Below are 7,238 nucleotides of genomic sequence, written 5' to 3'. Positions count from 1 at the left end.
TTTAGATTTCACAAATTGATTATGATGGATAATAGTTTCACAAACATATAAGAACTAAAAACATTTTAATAAAAACAAAGAAAAACATTAGAAAAACACACCCACATATGTAAGAAAAGTAAAAAAAATATGTGTAAAACTTAAACAAGCACATAACAAAAATAGTGAATATATGTACAAAGAGTCTATGAGTGTTGGACCTACAAGTTTTCATTTTATTGTAGTACCTAATCCCTGCTTTCAGTACTGTTAACTCCAGAAGGTTGTTTCTTAATTTTGATTTGAAGTAGCCGAGAGAAAATTAATTTCTTATATTATTTAGTAGGTCGTGCCACACTTCGGAAGCAGTGAGCGTGAAGAAAACATTTTCTTGTGGGAGGGGATGGTCAGCAGAGTTGTCTAGCGAACACTCGGCAAAGAGGTGTGCTGCGCTTAGGGGCTGAAATCGTGAAAGAAGGTAGGGAGGTTCTCGTGAATTTATTATTTTGTGGAACGCTGTAAGAACGTGAAAGTACTGCGTGTTACAAAGAAGGGTGAACAAGGAGAATAATTGCAGTCGACTCATGAAAAAGGGCGGGCGAATTCTTTTCTCGCCCCGTACGCAGATTTTCTGCGAGGTTCACTGTTTTCCCCTGTAAGCCTCTAGATGGCTCTGTTTTTGAGTTGGAACACCGGTTGTGGCAGAAGCGCGAGGGAGAAGAAGGCAAATAAATGGAGCAGGCAACGAACTTATCATGTAAATGCTCTTGTCCGTGATAACACAGGCCAGCTGTGACGTATGTATTTGAAATATTAGAGTCGATAGGATGTCTCTCTGCGTGTTTGCTCTGAAGGAGCCTGGCGTCCTTCAATCTATATTTGTCCAATTCTACTTACATGTCTTTCAACCTTAGCCCTTTGTGACTCAGCATAAACGCAAGCAAGATGCTATCTGCAGCCTGGTGGAAGATGCGGTTTGATTTATGGCGTTCCCAAGAGCTTACCATAGGAGCAAGAAAGGCTCTTCAACCCCATTCAAGGCGATTACCCTCCTAAATCCAAATATTTATAATATAAATATATTTATTTATTCATTAGTTAAATGACGGGTTCAGAGCACACGTGGCGTAACTCCATTCAAGACAGTTTTGAGAAAAAGGCACATTTAAATAACTTAGTACTTTAGCTGTTGGAGCACAAACACAGGCGCGTATCGAGGGGTAGGCAAGGGGGCTGAAGCCTAGGGCCATTCAAACCTTTGTTTTAATGGCATCAAAATTAGAATAGGGACAGAGAAATTACACTTGGCAGAGGTAAGGGGAGAATAATTTTAAATTACAATTTTCTTCTACTGAGAACACGCTGCACACTGTATTATTTTATTATTTTTATTAACCTTTTTTCGTCTTTTTCTTGTAGGCTTATATTCTGGTAAAACGCTGCTGTAATTTTCTGTTTCACAAACTAGTAGTAATAGTACGTTTTTAAAGACACTAAGATATACATTGAATATTCATAAATATGCTAAACTTTTCAGTAATCAGAAATGCAAATCTCAAATATAAACTACATATTTTTTAAAGAGGTCTTCTTTTGTTCCCTCATTTCAAAATTTGTAGGATGTAAATATCACAAATCATGGCTTAAGAAGAAAATATTGAAGAAGGACACACACAAAACGTCGGTGCTTAGCAGTGGTGGGGGGGGGGGACAACTTCCTGCCTAGGGCGCCAAAATATCTAGCTACGGGGCTGCACAAACATAGTGGAGTGGTGTCTCTATGAGCAAGAATTTGAAACTTGGGAGATTCTTACTTCTATAGCTCTGAAATGTTGATATTTCACAGTTCTATGCTATACATGAATGAAAAGTGGAGTTATGGTACTTGTGCTCTGAAGCTGAACCCCTCAAATAATACAGCAAAACACAGGCATGAGAAAAAGTTTTGTGTACTACAATGCTTTACAAATATGTTTTGCATTGTCCTTCTTTCTAAAACACTAATTCCGCTGACCAAAGGCAGTTTCATTTACGTACAAAACAAACACTATGTACGTAACGTTTCGACCCTACATCAGGCCCTTCTTGGGGTTTCCCCGATGGCGCAGTGGTAGCGTCGTCACCTTGTAATAAAGGAATCCCGGGTTCGATACCCGGTGAAGGCACATGGTGGTTCGGATCCCACTTTAAACTGTAGGTCCAGTCCCGATTAGCCTTATTGTGCATAAAGTGGACTTAACACACCAAATCAATCAAACAGGGCCTTCTTCAGACTAAGTCTGACCTTCTGATACACCACACGGTCGAAACATTGCGTGTGTAGTTCTTGTTTTTTACGTAAACAAAACTGCATTGGTCAACGGATTTAATGTTTTGTAACAAGGTAACAAGGCTTAATTGTGTTTTCTTTCTATTTCGGACCGACATCTGTGGCGGAGTGGTTAGTACGGCGCGCTACGACGCAAGAGATCGCGGATTCGAATCCTGGCCTTGGCTTGGGTGTTCCTTGTGAGCGTCCCTTCAGCAATTTCATTCTTATTGTCGCGATTAGCCAAAAGTGGCAAATTTGAACCAATCAATCTTTCTATTTCGGCTATTTTACGTCGCTTTTCTACCTCAAGCGCGTCGGCGCTGCAGCTCATCTGCAAACGGGCCTTCAACGAGTCAAATATTCCTTTGAGAAAATGAGATATTTGATTGATTGATTAATTGATTGACTTGTTTTATTTTAATTCACTTTTCTGCCCCTTTTGGCTAATCGCGAAGATGAGAATGAGCCAATTCATGAAATGATTACATTTTATGAAATAAAACTCACAAATAACATCCATGCCCAGGCCGGGACGCCTAGCTAACCACTCTGCTAACCACTCCGAAACGGAGGCCGGCTGAAATATTTGAAACGTAAAAATATAAAGAATGTAACCAACTATCTGATGTTCATTGGGCCTCATGATAATAATAAATTATCACGAGGATTTAACTGCCCCGAAAAGAGTTAATTTCATGTAACCTTCCTCCCTCTCTCAAATCATGAAGTTTAATTCGCGACCTGATGAATGGTTTTAGTCCTGGAAACTAGGCAAAACTGAAAAAGCAGATACAAAGTTCTCATTTTCTCCCTGACCAAGAAAGAGACAGTAACGCCATTCACTTTTGAGCAAGCACTTCCAGAACAGACAACATTCGTTCGCATCGCGACGCCAACAAGAGCGGTTCCTGTCAACACTCGCGTCAGTGTGTGTTTCCAGTCGTGTTCCTGTGGGCGTGGGGAAGTGTTAATAGCCCGCAAAATTTACGATGTCGTTCGCACTGGAGAGTTAATTCCCAGCTCCGGGTTTTACTATACATGCAGTTTTGCGGAACTAATCGGCCAAGACGAAAAGAAAGAAGCCCTCATCCGCTGGTCGTCTCTATCTGTCAATATCTAGAAATTTTCTTGATCTTGATCCATAGAGCAGTATTTGAAGTGGAAAATTTTGGCTGGGGGGAAGTTTGATCGAGCCTTGGAGTTAGCTGGGGGGAGGTGCTTCTACAGGTGCTCACTCTAGGACCATGATAAAATTCAACTATATTTCCCTGTTTTCAAGGCAAACCTTCCAAAATTCAAGGGTACAAGCAGATGTTTTCTCTATTTCAACCTTACGTATTACCATCTCTCAACACACATAAATATCTTAACAATATAAAGGATCTGTGTGATTAAAACAGATCCAAAAATTCTAACCCAATTAAACAGTATCTTATATTTAAAATATTGAATTTAAGGTGCGGGCAGTGATGTATCGTAGACTATAAGTGTACGTCTACATGCGTTGTCTACACGTAGTCTACGCATACATTACATTGGGTTGTAGTTTACATAAACTACGTAGACAATCTAAAGTGCATTTTCAAATGTTTCATGAAAGGAAAGTTACATTTTCAACTATATTGGTTCCTAACGAAATTAAAAGAATCATATTTACAACAAAATTTCTCTTCTCTTCTATTATCAACTATGGAAGAAGATAAATAGTATGCAAAAAACAACAACAGATGGCAGTCGTGAGGCAAGAGTGTTTTTTTTTTCAATAAAACACTAGAATATTTCCTATATTAGGTTTCTTCCTAGGTGAGATATTGTTCGAATTTGGAAGAAAGAGTATAAAAAGTTCTCCTCACACATCAGCAACTGATACCCAGTATAATTTTATTTTAATTCCAGGGCGCCCTTTGCTAAGTTATCACCTTATGCCATGTTGTTTACATAGATTACGTCATCTACGTGTATAGAATAGTCTACGTGTAGAATGTAGACTATCGTTGTTTACGCGTAGACGCACATCCGCACATCACTAGTGCAGCGTTTACATTTGCCATTTCACATACTCACACTCGAAATACATCTGCAAAAAAGTCAGAAATGTTACGGAATATAGTAATCTACAAAAAATTGTTAATTGTAAGAATTTCAAACTCAAATTTACCTAATCAACTTCAAGATATTTTATCTTGCAATAATCCTCCGTCTGTCAGATAGATTGTTCTGCACAAGACTAACAAAGTAAACGGATTGAGATAATTCAGTTTTATTTTCCTTCTTCGATAAAAATAAAATCTAAACTGTGAAAAACTTGCCTCAGGGCATTTATAAATATGTTTAAATTCAATGGGATTTGGAATAATAGAAGTTGCAATTTCTCACGTCTACGAAGAAAAATTCACGCTGAATATGACAGCTGTGTCTTTTTCTTACTTTCTTTTGTAAGACAAATAGTTTAGGAACATTGTTACCGAGTTGATTGTGAAGGGAAGGTATTAAAGTAATTAAGCTTCCCTTAGAATCTATGCAGTGTCTAAAATGTTTTCAAATAATTTCATAATTCATCATTAGGGAGACAAATTTATGGTAAATAAAAACTGAGGAGAGCGGTATATAAAATGTTAGATCAGCGGTATATACCAGCGGTGAAAAAAAAAATTGGCACACCCTTTTTCATTGTGAGAGGAAACAACATACAAAGAGCTATAAATTGATAAACTACTTCATTTTTATATACTGTACACATGCACAAGTACTTAGCTGTCCAACCAAAAAGAAAACATCAACACAAAATCACTTCATTTCTAAATTGCATATCTCAAGTGATTTATTCATTGTTTGTATTTAAAGGATATCCTTGCTGTCCAACAAATAAAATAATCACTACTGCACATACACAAACACATGTTAAAAATCACATGATGATAAACAAAATTCATTCATGACTGAACACCAATGACACCATTGTTTCCCTTGATGTGCGGGAACAGACTAATCTTATCGCTGCTACAGCTAGCAAGTTCATTGAAACTGGAAGTTGAGTAGACATTCGGGGGAAGAAAGGAATGCAACTTGACAGGGAACGAAGTTTTCGAACTGAGATTATGTGCATGGGAAATCCCAATTTGCAGCGTCTTCCTGATGTGATCTAAGATAAAACGTTCTTCAGCTGCAAGTGGTAGGAAACTTTAGGCAAACGTTTCGTTACAAATCGACAGTTTGCGCGCGCAACCTCGGTTTTTGCGTGTTTTCTACTTAATTTGATGATATTTCACGGTTATTTCGCGAAAAAGCGTTCATTTCGTGGAAAAGCACACATTTCGCACCTACTTCGCGAATAAAACTCATGCATATTTCATCATTGGGGGTGTAGTTACGTGCAGAATGTTCAAAATTTAATATTTTTTTTTTCACATTTCGCATCTCGAAAATTCAATGTCCCTATTCATCATCAAAGCTCAAGTGTTCGGCAATACCCCGGTTTCCCCTACGTGTAAATCTACCTGAAACATACAACATTGCAGAAATACAAATGAATAAAAGTGTGCTCTAAATACTCGATAGGGTTTCGCTGGTCGTCCGAAGGAAGGGGAAAAAACAAGAGAAGTGAAAAAATAACCCTCGCAGGGAATATTTACACACGAACAAATGGTTCCATTCCACACAACCCTCCAACATCTTTCCCCCAGTTTCCGCTGGTTTACACGACTCCGGGTGTATTTGGGAACACGCTTCAAGCAAAGAATAGAATTCTCGATAAACACAATTTCTCCTTTTGTCGATTTCGCTTTCACAATTGCCAGCAGTCGCTGCTTACTGATTGAAGGTTTATTTCGCGAAATGGGACTGCTGACATACGAACACACTGGAACAGCGGCCTAGAGGCATCTCTCATTGGGAGAGAGCAGGTTTGTTGTTCAGGTGAGAATAGGTGCTTTGATGTTTCTCGTCATCTCATTAAACTTAGTAACATTTGGAAATGTTTGTTTTTATTACAAGAATTGAAACGTTTGTGGGGGCAAGAGGATTATGGATGCATATGGAATAGTTGGGATATTTTTTGAATCAAATGGGAAAATCACCGAAAAAGTTGAGGAAATGATCCAAGATCTATTTCCGCTGCCGTCTAACTATCGTAAAATAAATTACTATTGCCGTTTTTAACGTATTTCCATAATTAACATTTTATTGATTCAGTTTTCAAAAAAATATCTATGGTATTTGTATTTTTGTTCTTCACTATCCTTTTCCTGACACTTTCTGCTAATGAGCGATTGTTAGACGGAATTGATGGAAAAGTACAAAGAACATCCCAGGCCAGGACTCAAAGCTGGGCACTTCGGTGATGGGAGCGAAAGTATATTTAGGCCTCTGGTGTACGCAACTGTAACGTACAAACATTGTCCATCTTTAAGGACAATAAAATATTCAAATTTACACATGGAAATGGTTGTTTCGTTTCTCTGAGTTAAAAGGCACACTGTTAAACTTTAATAGAATATTGTAAATTTTACAATAATTTGCTACATTTGTTCATCATGTGGTCTTTACAGACACAGGCATAACTTGGCGGAGGCAAGTGCCTCCAAAATTGTCATGTTTATTAAAATTTTACTTTTGTTAACCTCCTTGGATCTGAGGAGTAAAATAATAAAGAGTAATTTTCATGATGTCGCAAATGGAACAGTTATTTAGCAATTCGATATAAAACTTTTCGATTCTGCCCCTCCCTTCAAGTTAATTGATTGATTGAGTTTATTTTACTTTGCGTTTTGTGCCTTTTGGTTAATTTGCGCAGATGGGGATGAGTGATGAAATAATGAAATTGATGAATGGACATTCACCAACAACCAAGTCCGAGCGGGATTCGAACCCGGGACCCTTGGCGTCGCAGCGCGATGTGCTAACCCCTCAAGTTAAGCCCCATACCCTCCCTCCCTCCCCTTAAAAGTTA

The sequence above is a fragment of the Lepisma saccharinum genome, chromosome 4 (genome assembly GCF_977018435.1).
Source record: "Lepisma saccharinum chromosome 4, izLepSacc3.1, whole genome shotgun sequence".
NCBI lineage: Eukaryota > Metazoa > Arthropoda > Insecta > Zygentoma > Lepismatidae > Lepisma > Lepisma saccharinum.
Note: the sequence above shows the minus strand (reverse complement) of the source record.